Source organism: Molossus molossus, unplaced genomic scaffold (assembly GCF_014108415.1).
Source record: "Molossus molossus isolate mMolMol1 unplaced genomic scaffold, mMolMol1.p scaffold_m16_p_2, whole genome shotgun sequence".
Taxonomy (NCBI): Eukaryota; Metazoa; Chordata; class Mammalia; order Chiroptera; family Molossidae; genus Molossus; species Molossus molossus.
The window spans coordinates 98619274-98632919 of NW_023425355.1; the positions used below are offsets into that span (position 1 = coordinate 98619274).

The 13646-nt window shown below is 48.2% G+C and overlaps 1 long non-coding RNA gene across 11 annotated transcripts in view; it reads left to right on the top strand.

The window, feature by feature from the left end:
* Positions 1 to 713: 713 nt before the first annotated feature.
* Positions 714 to 13646, top strand: part of LOC118635844 — a 39798-nt gene continuing 26865 nt past the window's right edge. For 2 of the 11 annotated variants that reach the window (XR_004960568.1, XR_004960567.1), the window contains exons 1-5: positions 7213 to 7291; positions 8112 to 8457; positions 9068 to 9185; positions 9773 to 9933; positions 10591 to 10719. This is a non-coding gene — a long non-coding RNA (uncharacterized LOC118635844). Of the gene's footprint in view, positions 889 to 1515; positions 1531 to 7199; positions 7292 to 7967; positions 7987 to 8111; positions 8458 to 9067; positions 9186 to 9772; positions 9934 to 10590; positions 10720 to 13646 lie in introns of those variants that run through there. The other 9 variants (XR_004960562.1, XR_004960563.1, XR_004960565.1 and 6 more) reach the window with 9 other exon arrangements.

Sequence of the window (13646 nt, forward strand, 5' to 3'; positions counted from 1 at the left end):
TTCAGGTTGTGTTCAGTGAGCTGTTTTGGTGTCTCTGGTTATGTGAGTCTAATGTCTCTGGTGAAATCTTTTTGGTTGTGAGGTCGCTGTCCAAAAACTGAGGATTTTGGAACCTGACAGATATGATTCCAAAGCCTGGAACCCCAAGTCCTGGTTGTGTGTCCTTGTGCAAGTCATTTGTCTCCTCGAGGCTCAGTATGTATCGTAATCAATAAAATGAGGCCAGTGCCCACACTGGACACTGCTGTACATCTTAGCAATGTGTGTGAAGAGCCTGGGTCCCAGTCAGTCTTTGCAAGAATCTTCTGAGCACCTGCATGTGCCTGAGCACTGTTCTAGGAATTGGGGATACAACGGAGAAAAATATAGACAATGTCTGATTTTGTGGAGTTGGTCAGTAAATCCATAACATGTGTGAGAGTGGCATGTCATGTGGGAAAGACAAGGCCAGGTCAGGGGGAAAGAGTTTTGTTCAGAGTGATCGGGGAAGGTCTCCCTGAAAAGGTGAAGACTGAGAAGAGACTTGGAGGAAGTGAGGGAGAGGCCGTAGATGACCTGAGAGAAGAGCATACCAGGCAGAAGGAACAGTAGGTGCAACAGTGCTGAGGGGAAGTGCATGCTGTGTGTTCCTGGGTGTCGAGGAGCCCTGTGATGCTGCTAAAGCCCTCCTGGCTGGGTTTGACACCTAGCGCTCGTGAGAGGTGTCCGCTGTTGCAATTTCTGCTTCTCCTCCGGCCTGTGAGGGAGGTGAGGTCATGCTCATGTTCCAGACTAAGGCTCCTGCTCACGTCTGAAGTTGCTAAAAGAGGGATGAAATGTTCAACTCCGTCACGAGAGGCAGAGCTTCAGGGGGACATCACCCACACCGAACACCAGCCAACAGCTGAGGTAAATGATAATACAAGAATCAGGCCCATGGTAACATTTCTAATCTTTTTTTTTTTTTTTTAATCCTCAACCGAGGACATTTTTCCATTTTTTGTTCAGATAGAGCGGGAGGGAGAGAGAGGAAGAGAGAGAGAGAGAAACATCGATGTGAAGGGACACATCGAGTGGCTGCCACCCGCACGACCAACCAGGGCCGGGGACAAACTGCAACCGAGGTACGTGCCCTTAGTGGGAACCGAACCCGGGTCTCTCTGTACCGCAGTCCGACGCTCCAACCGCTGAGCCAAACCGGCCAGAGCAACATTTCTAATCTTGATGGAGGATAGGATGTTAGGAATGAGAGAGGACCTGGGACACAGGAGAGAGGCAGGAAGGGGAAGCTGGAGAACAGTGAGAAAAAAGACACGAGGTTCATAGTGTAGCCATGAGGGGGCCCGGTTCACTTTAATTAACTGACTGTACTAAGATGTGTTCACTTTTTCCCTTCCCTGCTCTTTGTTTCACATCCTTTTCCTTCTGGGCCAGAAGCTACCATATCAGGTGCCGCACAGCAAGGAAAGCGACTTGGTGGATCAGAGCCCAGGCACAGTGAGGAGTCACCCCCACACAGGGACAGGGGCATTGGTGACAGAGCCCCAGGCAGTAAGGGGGATGTCCCTTGGGGGTGGGTGGGGGAGGCTAACTGGCTCAGGGTTGCAGTGCAGAGGGGGCTGTGGAGGTCAAGGATGGGATTCTTGAGGACAGCGTGTGAGGACAGCCTCTGTATGGGGAAGGGCTGGCTGATATACATTAGGATTCAGCAGCTCAGGACATGTATAAGGGTAACGGGAGCCATGACTTTAGAAAGGGGAGTTTCAAGTGTGGAAAGGAAACAAAGTAGAACAATCTCTGAGGTGTTACACTGGAATCGGAGGCCTACATGTGACGTCGTGGTTTTTAATATATGCACACACGTATGCATGGATACGGTGACAGATACAGATGTGTATGTTTATGTGTGTGATTGTGTACATACGTATATTCTAATAATGAAGCCTGAATGCAATGCCTGAGTTTCGTAATCATGCACTCAGATGGGAAACTTCCCCAGAAAATGAGAACCCGAATGACCTGTTGATAGGATTTGTACAATGCTTGGAAAAGTACGTGGTCACTGCATAATGCTAGAAAAAACCTTTCAAAGACTGAAATTTAAAGGCTAAAGAACATTATCCGATGGCTACTTTTACTGCCATTATTTCAATGAAGTCCAGTTTTCCAGCATCAAATTGTGGAGATGGGAATCTGGTAAATATATCAGACTATAATGGTCAAATTTTCATCAGTCACACTTTATATCTTGTGTCGTTTTCCCATCGTCTGTGTAATGGTATTGATTTCTTCTATCATTCATGTTAATTATTTATCTAACAAAAGGCTGCTGTATTAAGCCCTGGCCGATGACACTCAGTGGTTAGAGCATCAGCCCACACACCAGAGGGTCGAGGGTTTGATTCCAGTCAAGGACATGTACCTGGGTTGCAGGTTTGAGCCCCAGCCTGGTCGGGATGTGTGCGAGAGGCAACCAACCAATGTGTCTCTCTCACATTGATGTTTCTCTCTCTCTCTCTCTCTCCCTCTCTCCCTCCCTCCCTCCCTCCCTCCCTCCCTCCCTCCCTCCCTCCCTCCCTCCACCTTCCCGTTCTCTTCCACTCTCTGTAAAAATCAATGGGAAAAAATCTTCCACTGTGAATTAACAAAAAACCAAAAAGGCTGATGTATTGATATTATCAGAGCTGAATCCTGAGGAGCAGGTAAACAGAGGAGAGTCTGAGAAAGAAGCAAAGGGAAGACAGGGGATGCCAATGGGGTGGGTGAACATCGGGGGCAGGGAAAGAGGAGTTAAAGGCTAAGAGGAAGGAGGGATAACGGGCACAAGCAGAAAGCAGGAGTGAAGAGACCGAAGAAGGAAAGCTCACACTTGGAGGCTTGCTACAGGTCCAGCGCTGTTTTTAGTTTCTCTCTACATACATAATTTTAGAAGTCTGAGTACTCACAGCAAAGCTGCAGGGAGAGCATATCCATGTTCTCCCTTTTTACACGTGAGGAAGCTGAGAGAGAGTTTAAGAGCTGAAGCAGCTTACCCGAAGGCAGCCAGCCAGCAAGGGCAGAGTCAGATTTGTAGTGAGGTCAGATAGAGACCTAAAGAGATGTGGGGTCTGCCTTAAGCTCTGGAATGCATGCACCTCAGTGTCAGACGCCCTTTGCAGCAAAAGGCACGTGGAGCTGTGCAGCAGCATCGGGACACATTGGTGTGCATGGACTGAACGCGATGTCTCCTCTGTGCACGAAGTACTGGGGGTGACGAGGCAGCACACACATCATACAGACCAGTTTCTGCTCCCTAGCAAGGTCTCTACACGTATTTGCTGCTATCGAGGTCAGTACCAACGATCTCATCATCATTATCATCGTGGAAAGTAGCTTGTGGTATTAATTAAGCCAACAAAGCAACAGATACAAGATTGTAACACATCACTGTTCCCCTCCAATGTAACAATTGTCAAAATGCGTAGAAAAAAGTCTGGAAGGGAATAACTACACACTAAGTCCTTTTCTCTAAGTGCGAACCTCTAGATAATTTTCAACTAACATATCTATTTGCTGCATCAATTCATTACACAGGCAGTGTTTCTATTATGCTTTTGAAATAGTGTTTTTGAAGATCCATTGTCTTGGCATCAGGACACTTCGGGATAAGAAATTGCTTTGATATCCTTGTGAGGTGGAAAACCCATCAGAGCACTCAGAGCGGAAGAGAGGTCTGCGGTGCAGCAGAGAGGACCTGCGGGGGGGAGCTGGGGCTCCAGATTGAAGGTTAGCTAAGTCTGCGGGTGTTGTGAAAAAGCCACAGGTGGCACAGGCCCAAACCAGACAACACCTTGCCGGTCTCTGGTAGAGGCTGCTGCTCTATGGAGAGGAGTCTCTGCATTAGGACGTCTCTGGCGCTCCCTCTCTTTGGCTGGTGTGGCGCGGTGGGGCAGCGTGTGGTTTTAAGGCAGCAGTGCTTTGAGCTTCGATGAGAATGAGAATGAGGGTCGCATCCTCACCTGCAGCCCCGCTCCTTTTGTGGGTGATCGGCAGCACTTTTGAATTCTGGAAGCCTGCAGGTTCAGAAATGGGAAAAGACGAAACTGCATAGTGCAGTGGTTAGATGCCAGCCTCCCCTGATAAATCCTTACACAGGAAGGGAGATGCAGGTGTGGTAGTCATCAGCCGGGAATTGGCAGAGTTGGATTGGGTGACCCAAAGAAGAAAGGAGGAAGTGAATGTGAAGGTGACAAGATGCATAAAGAGGGAATAAACAGCTAAATGTCAGTTTTCTGGTCTTAGGAGGAGAGAGTGGTCCATTATTGTGGTGAGAGGGCGTCCTGGTCTGAGGTCTGCGAGGGCCTGAGAGCCGGCCCGCCCTTAGCGATGAGCGTTCTGGGGACCCGCCATCAGCATTAGCAAGGGGCACTGAGTGTGGGGAGGCATGAAGGCCTTTGCCTTTATCATGGACGGACGCAGAGGCTGCTAGCAACATGACCCGTACTCCAACCTCCTAGTTCAGCTCAGGCGACGGCTCGGACACTGCTGAGTGTTCTGGATCACTGTGCTGGTAACCATGTGTGTGTGCTTAAGAAACAGAGTCCTTATTTATTTAAATACGATTCCCCAAGCTCCATCTATGATCTAGGCACTGCGCTTGGTGCCGGGGGTTACAATAAAAAATTTAAAAAGGACACATTCCTGCCCTCACGGAGTTTATGTCCAATCAGGAGACAACAGTGAATTGAATCATCACACAAAGAAATATAAAAATTACTCCTATGATTGCTGGTACCAAAGAGGCACACAGAGGCTTGGGAGGAAATGACTTTTGCTAGATCTTTAGGGAAGTTCTCCTTGAAGAGGCATCGGGAGAGTAGAAATATGAAGGATGCACAGGAGTTCACTAATCAGGAGTCTTCCGGAAGGGGACAGTGTAAGTGGAGAAGTTTGGGAAACTGGAGGACGTGAAAGAAGCCAATAGGAGACACAAGACGAGGAAGCTCTGCTTTCCATATTGCTGGAGAGTAGGCAGGGGCTGGACCAGGCCTTCCTGCAACTGGGAGAGGAAGCGAGAGGGGCAGAAAGGAGGGAAAGAGAGAGGGAGTCAGACACCCTGAGTGGATGTGAGAGACCAGTGAGAAAGCAGGTTTGATTATCAAAATGACAGTCTTTTGATGAAAACAGATGTAGGGGACATGGGGAGAAGTGTCAGCATTAGACAGATATTGGGGAAGTAAAATGGACAGAACCCAGCAAGGATTTGACTTCAGGTGAAGGAGAGGGAGGTGTAAGTGGATAAGACCGCGTTTCCGAGTGCGGTGATGCCATCCACTGACATGGGGAATACCGGAAGAGGGCCAGATCTGTGAAGGATTCCAAAATGAGACTTATTTTTCTGCACTCATACAATAACCAGTATTTCAGTACTTTCCTTAATAGTTCCTTTTCCTTTTGTAAAAAAGTGAGAAGTATTGAGATATAAATTACATTTAAAGTATACAGTTTGTAGAGTTTTTGTTGTTCTTGTTAATCCTCACCAGAGGATATTTTTCCTTTGATTTTTAGAGAGAATGGAAGGGAGAGAGGGAGGGAGAGAGAGAATCATTGATGTGACAAAGACACATCAATTGGTTACCTCCCACATCAGGGTGAGGGGTTGAACCTGCAGCAAAGGACTTGCCCAAGACCGGAAATCAAACCCTAGACCGATCATCCACAGGGGATGCTCTAACTGCTGTACCAATCCACCCAGAGCCAGTTCATAGAGTTTTGACTACTGTATACAGTTGTTAACCACCACCACACAAAAGTACAGAAAATGTCTGTCATTTGAAAACACTGCCTTGCGGATTTGCCATCACACTCCTTCCCTTACTCCCACACCCTGGCAACCACTGGTGCTGGCCTGTGCCTACAGCTGTGCCTTCTCCAGAATACCAGTGACATGAAGTCACGGAACCTGCAGCCTTATGTGTTTGCCTTCTTTAAGTTAGCACACTTGATACGCATCCATGCTGTGCATGTACCAGTAGTTCCTTTTTATTACTGTGTCATAATCCTTTGTGTGGGCGTGGTTTTTCTTTCATCCATATACAGTTGTTGAAAATATCTGGGTTGTTTCTAGGTTCAGCCATTATGAGTAAAAGTGCTATGAGTGTTTGAGTACAGGTCTTTGTGTGGACATTATGTTTCGTTTCCGTCGGTAAGAATTCTCTAGGAGTAGAATTGCCACATCATATGATAAATGTATGTTTAATATTAAAAGTAAGTGCCTGATATTAGGATACCCACTCCAGTTCTTGTGGTTGCTGGTTTGATGATTCATCTCTTCCCCTACTTTCACTGTCAATCTGTTTGTATCTCTGAATGTCAACTGTGTCTCCTATAGAGGACATAAAACAAATTGCATCTTGTTTTTTCAATCCAGTCTATCAGTGTCTGCCTTTTGATTGGATTGTTTAATCTGTTCACATTTAATGTTTTTATAAACATAGATGGACTTACATCTGTCATTGCACTTTTATTTCTGTGTTTCATGTCTTTCTGTTGTTTGGTTCCTCTACTGTTTTCCTTTGCATTCAATGGAGGTATTCTAATGAGAGAGAGAGATGTGAGAGAGATGCACTGATTGGTTGCCTCCAGCATGGGCCCTGACCAGGGCCGGGAATCAAACATGCAACCCAGGTATGTGCCCTTGACCGGTAATCGAACCCGCGACCCTTCCGAGTGCAGGCCGATGAAGCTTTAACCACTGAGCCACATGAACCAGGGCTCTAATGCAGCATTTTAATTTCTTAAGTGATTTTCTCACTATATTCTTTTCGATACAGAGGTCCCCCTTATCCATGAGGGATACATTTCGAGACCCCCACTGGATGCCCAAAACTACGGATGCCACCGAACCCTATGTATACTGTGTTTTTTTCCAATATAGACAAATACTTCATGGTTTCTCTTCGACATATCCAGATTGCCAGAATCACATTTTGTGCTTTTGGGCCATTAAGTAAAATTAACGGTTACTGGAACACGAGCACTGCAATACCTCAGCAGTCGATCTGATAACTGAGGCGGTTACTAAGTGACTAACAGACAGATGGCAGTGAATGCAGTGGGGACACTCTGGGCAAAGCGAAGTTTCACCTTGGAGTGGGGATGACACGGAGTTGGATGGTGAGAGATTGCATCACACTATTCAGAATAACGTGCAATTTAAAACTCATGCAGTATTTGTTCTGGTGTTTACTCTCTAGGATATTTTCCCAAAGGTTTTTAACTACCAATTCGATTTTTATAAAAGATGTTGGACTGTGCACATTATTTCACTTGGGTGAGTTTTTGTAATTTATGGTTTTTGAGTAATTGATTCACTTCTTCTAAGTTGTTGCATTTATGTATGTAGAGTTTAATGTAGTGTTATAACATTGCCCTTTTGTATTTGCTGCGTCTATGGGAAAGTCACCCCTTTCATTCCTGCTGTTGGTAACCTCCCTCCTTCTCTCTCTCTTTCTCTCTCTCTCTCTCTCTCATCTGCTAGAGGTTTGTTATCAATCCTTTCAGAGAACCAGTTTTTATTTCACTGTGTTTCTATATTTTTTCCTGTTAGAAATTCCAATGATTTCTATTCTTATTTTTACTAAAATAAATTTGTATGTATACTTTCAGGAATTTTGGTTTCCATAGACTTGAGCTACCTTTTGACTATATGAACAGCCAGTGTGGATGAAGGAGAAAATTTAAAAGGGTGTGTCAGCATGGTGCAAATGCTGAAACTGAGTAAAAGTCTACTTTTGGAATGTATGGGAATGCTAACGAGAAGGGCACATGTTAGTCACACGTTGATAATTGTTGAGATTGTGCTTGAGGAGAGTTTGTAAAAAGGCAGGAGGGCATTTACATGGTTGACTGTGGCCCGTCATGTTCTATTCCTTGTCACATGTATGCAATAATGGATCTCTTTTCTAAAAGCCTGTATGTGTGCCATCAGTATTTGGAGCTCGTGAGATGTATTATCCCATTTAACAGGTACAACAGTCCTAGGAGGTAGGGCTCTTTACTATCCCCGTTTTGCAGCTTGGGAAAAGAGGGACAGAAAAGTTCAGATGGCTAATACTGGATTTTCTTTCTTCTTTTCTCACCACTTATTGCAGTCTGGGTTCTCCGCACATGTCCCTTGCCACCTTCTGGCTCTTTGAGAACCTCATCTTCACCTCCGTGTCCAGACCCCTGGGCTGCCTGGAGCTTTGAGGCCTCCATGGATCCACTCCAGAAACACAGCTCAACGTTGATTTCTGCATCTTCCCCGATGATCTCTGGAGAAGAGACATCTCGCGAAGTCACAGCAGCCTCTCATCCTTCCTTCTCAAAACAGCTAATGATGAGCCTCAGTGTCTGGAACCCGAGTCCTGGCTCCACCTACCCTGCCTCTCTAGCAGAGAGACTGCTCCAGCAGCGGTACAGAGATGAGAAAACCTGGTGAGAGAGGCAGTGGGAAAGGTCAGTGTCCCCTGAGAGGGAGACATCATTTCTCAGACATGTGAGACGGAGACACCTCCATCATGTAGATCATGTAGCACCTTATCGGGTTCAGAGGGAAGCCAGAATCTCTTCCTTGGGTGATAAAGATCAGAATCAATTTAGGTGTGAATGTCGATACTGCCAGGGGCATAGCCGAGGGTTTGTGGGATGCCTGTGCAGATAATGGGGCCCCAATCCTTCCTGCGGGAAAGCCTCATACACAGCCTCAGTGGCTTGACCCTCAGCCTGGCTACCAATCGCCTGGCCTTCTGCAAGAAGGGCTGCTGTCCCAGCAGCAGAGAGAGGAGAAGCTCCAACTGGAGAGGAGGCAGGAAAGCAAAAGAATGTTGCAGAGGCTCCTAAAACAGTGGCTAAAAGAAAACAGCCCTGGCCGGTTTGGCTCAGCAGTTAGAGTGTCGGCCCTTGGACCAGAGAGTCCTGAGTTCGGTATCCGCTTAGGGTGGGTACCTCGTTTGTGGTTTGTGCCCAGCCCCCGCTGGGGTCGTGTGGGTGGCAGCCACTCGATGTGTCTCTCACACATTGATGTTTCTCTCTCTTCTTCCCTTTCTCCCTCCCACTCTATCTGAAGATACATGGAAAAAGAAAAAGAAAACACAATCTCATCCCACGTGACAGAGCTCTGGATGGATTCACACAGACGCTGGTGCTGAAGGGCCTGGGTGTGGATTCTTTTCGGGGATCAAACAGTAAGCAATAGTGGGAGGAATAACTCAACCAGTTGACTGACAGTCCTATCAGCATGAGTGTTGATCCGATCCCAGGAAGGTCCTAACCTTCCCCGCCGGGAAATGGACCGCTCTGGGGCCTTCTAAGGCCAGGGAGACCGCGCACAGGTGGTCCTCAACCCCTATATTGGCTCCCGTGACACATGTTGTCACTTCCACACCCTGGATCTCTGTCTTTCCTCCGAATGGAAGAGAGATCCGTTTTTCAGGGAGAATTGGTAAAAGAGTCTGCGCCCCCTGTAGAGGGTCCTGCCGGATGGTGCTGGTGCCCCTGGCTTAGGACTCCAGGGGCCATGCCTTGTTGCCTGGTATCCCCGGGTAGGTGATAGTAAACATCAGTCTTGTGCCTGGGACATGAGAACTGGAACATCATTGAGTTATTAAGAGTCAGGATTTGTCATAATGCCTTTTCGTTTCAAGAGGCATGAATGATTAAATCTACCCCTCCCCATACGCACACACAGAAACTGATGATGTGGACCCAGAAAGAGACCTTGCAGTTCATCTGAAGTGAAAATAAATTCCGCATTCTGTCCGTGTGTTTTTAGGTTGCCCCGGAGCTGTGCAGCCGCAAACATATAGGAGTCTTCTGCAGACAGAGGGGCTTGAGAACAGGTACATTTACTAGACTCTGAACTTGTGATCTCATCAGAGAGCGTGGAAGCCCCATGGACCCTGCCAGGCTCGTCTCGCAGCCACAGGGAAGGAGGTCAGTAAAGCAGGGCTTGTCTTTCTTTAAATTTTTTTTTTTTTATCCTCACCTGAGGACATTTTTCCAATTTTTGTACAGATAGAGTGGGAGGGAGAGAGAGAGAGAGAAACGTCGACATGAAAGGGACACATCGAGTGGCTGCCACCCGCACGACCAACCAGGGCCGGGGACAAACTGCAACCGAAGTACGCGCCCTTAGCAGGAAGGAACCGAACCCGGGTCTCTCCGGACCGCAGGCCGACGCTCTAACCGCTGAGCAAAACCGCCCAGGGCTAAATTTTTTTTTCTTTATTGATTTTAGAGAGAGAGGAAGGAAGAGGGAAAGAGAGATAAAAACATCGATGAGAGAGAACATTGATTGGCTGCTTTCTGCATGCCTGCCACTGGGGACTTGGCCCACAACCTGGGCATGTGCCCTGTCAGGGAATCGAACCGGCGACCTCTATGTGCATGGGTCGATGCTCAGCCACTGAGCCACACCAGCCAGGCAGGGATTGTCTTTCTTGAAACACAAAGGCTTGACTTCAGCCTGGTCGTTTGGGGTGTGTTGTGAGCAGCGCTAACGTGGCATTTCACCTTCATTGATTCTTTACTGTGTGTCAGACAATATGCTACATGCTTCCCTGTGTCAACTTCTTTCATCCTTTCCCACAGACCCATCATTGAGCAAGATTTCCATCCCGGTTTATGAGGTGGTGGGACAGCAGACTACAGAGCAGGCAGGGCCTGGGCGCAGCTGGCAGAGGTGAGAAAGTGCTGGCCTCACTCCAGCAGCCACACCAGGTCAGTCCCATCAACCACAACGGGTTACCACCTGTGAGGGTGTCAGTTGTCTCCCCTTGTCCCCCCTGTGTGCTAGGCTGGCTGTTGGTGTGGGGAAGAGCAGGAATCTCAAAGCAGGTTTCGGCCCTGGGGAATTGAGCCTTTCATCAGGGAGAGAGATCTGACACCCAGAGATGTGGTAGAGAGTGTGTCGTGGGTCCCCGGAGAGGCTTGGTGGCCAGGAGAAGAGAGGGGTGAGACGGGCCAGGGTTGAGTGATGTGGCATGGGAGCTTGCTGAGGGCCGTGCTCACTGCTCACTTTCTACATGAGGGCACTCGCAGAAAGGGTGAGGGGTCACCCAGGCGTCCGCCGCTGTCCCCCTCCCCACCTAAAGGCTTTGTCCTCATACCCAAGTATGGGGTGTAGGAGGAGCTCTGGGGCCACATCTGACACTGCATCCTGTCCCAAGTTACAGACTAGGAGCCAGAATCCAGTGATGTTCAGACATGTCCAGCGTGTCCAGTTCTAGACCAGAGACTGAGCGGGAGGCACCAGGAGGCCAGAAAGTACTGGGAGAGAGTGGGAGTAAATGTAACACATGAGTCAGTTTATAGGAAATGCCTCGAAAAGGTAAATCTACAGAGACAGAAATTAGATGAGAGGTTGCCTGGGCCCGGAGGTGGTAATGGGGATTGACTGCTAACGGAGCACGGGATCCCTCTGTGGTGATAGAAATGCTCTAAAACTGCACTGTGGCGACAGTGGCACAACTCTTCCAATGTACTCAAAGTCACTGCGTCAGACTCTAACTATAAATTATCTCTCAATAAAGCTATTTAGAAAATGCAACGCAAATGTCCTAGTCAGTGTGGAGGGCAAGTTGTGCCATTGCCTTTATCACAGCAAGGACTCCCCTGCCTCTTCAATGTTCTGGGCCCTGCCTGCGTGACCCATCATTGCTGCCTCCTGCTCCTGTCCTGGACGCTCCCCCCACAGGGAGTCACTGCAGTAAGGCCAGGAGTGCTGCTGAGCGCGCAGCTCTGCGCCTGTCTGTGTGTTTGTGCGCACGCGCCCTTCGGGTGGACGTATGTAATGGTTGACTCACAATTCCACAGCTGAGCGCAGGCTCCCATGATCCATCTGGCGCCTGAAATTCCACTTGGGTGTTTTCTATTCTTAACGAGGCCCACAGACCCAGGTTCTGTTTCCCTGGTAACCAACCTAGGCCCTTATCTTCAACCTCTGATCACAGGAAGACACACGGAGAGGGGAGGGGTGTTGTACCCTTCCTAGAGCCAGGCCCCAGCTCAGGGACCCAGTGGGGATGCTCAGCAGAGCGGTAACCATGACGACAGAACCCCAGCTGCCCTTCCACCAGCCAGGCCCTTCTCCCTCCACTCTGCCTGCCTGGTGTCAGGCAAGCAGGGGACGTTATGGCATAAACACACTCCTCAGTCTTTGAAATTATTCTAAATATGAGTGTAATATTAAGTAAGAATCCCATAAACAGCTCTCAGAAGACACATCACAGAATTTTAGAAATTTCTCAGTAATAGCAAACATGGCTGTCACGTCCAAGATTCTGCTGGGAACCGGTACAGGTGAGGCACGGCTGCCCTTGTACCGCAGCTGTGCTTTCGTGGCCCCTGGAGCGTCCTCAGAACAGGTGCTGGCGCCATGCCCGGAGGCTGCGTTAGTAGGTCCGCAGTGTGGGCGCAGCAGGAGCACGATTGAACACCTCTCCTGTGGAAGCCTAGCTTGAGCTCTGGAAACAGAACCGCCCTACGGGAGGACACCTAGCATTGGAAATGTGAGACTTCTTTACAAAGACAGCAGGTTCTCATCATTACCTGCTGTGCTGCGCACAGCACTTAAGATTAGGGAAGGAAAACACGTCAAACTAAGTGTGTGATTCAAACCCAGCACTGTACCTGCTGTCTCCATGTTCCTGAAACCAAAATTGTACAGTTAAAACCCTGCATTTGCTAATGAGACATACTACTTTTTATTTCTTGTCGAGATCCCTTGTGTTTTGTGGCTTTAAAAGTGTGTAAAACATTGTGTGGAGGACTTCGTGAGACAGATCGCAGTAGTTCTGTGCGAATTGCAGATGGCTGAGCTTTGTACCGGTTCATGTAGAAGGATTGGCTTCCAGGTTTTCATTTTTTTTATAATTTATGTTTTCAAGTGAATTCATGTGCTCAGGGAAAGACCAGACAGGTCAGGGTATTTAATTTGAAGCTCAGGACTGAGCAAATTCTTGTTTCATGCACACCCATGGACACTCCCCTTAGGAAAGGTTCTCCTTTAGCCATGATGGGCTGATTCTGCTGTGTCCTGATTCCTTGGCTTTAGACATTATCTGTTGAGATCCTGTTGAAGATGAACATTTCACTGTGGCAGGAATATTACAAGGTACAGGTTCTCCTCAGAATTCCTGTGGGGGCTGGGGGCAGCCAAACCAGGACATAGGCCCCTGCCCAGGACGCCTTCAGTGCCCCTGGCAAGAAGGAATCCTCACAGGGGACTTTAGGAACATCTGTGGCAACACAAAGGTCATGGTTTAGCTTTTCCAGAGCAGGTCCAGGGCAGTTATGTGGCAATGGAGATGGCACCTAGTGGCGTTCCTAAGATTTTGGTTTAAGGACATGGGTGGTTGGCAGTACCTGCCCTTCAGACAGGGAACATAGGTTTGGGGTCACCTGTAGATTTGCAGGGCTTTTGGGACATGTGAGGGAGATGCCCATTGGTGTCGGCCTGTAGGGATTCTGGGGCCCAGCTCAGATTGGTTAGGTAGACATAGTGATACAACAAGCCATCAGCATACAAGGGGATACACGTGAAGACGTGTCAGAAGGGTATTAGAAGCAGAGGCCGTGCACTTTCATGGTATGTTATTTCAGAGTGTGTCCCCCCCTAACAAGAGGGAACACCACAGGATCAGGTA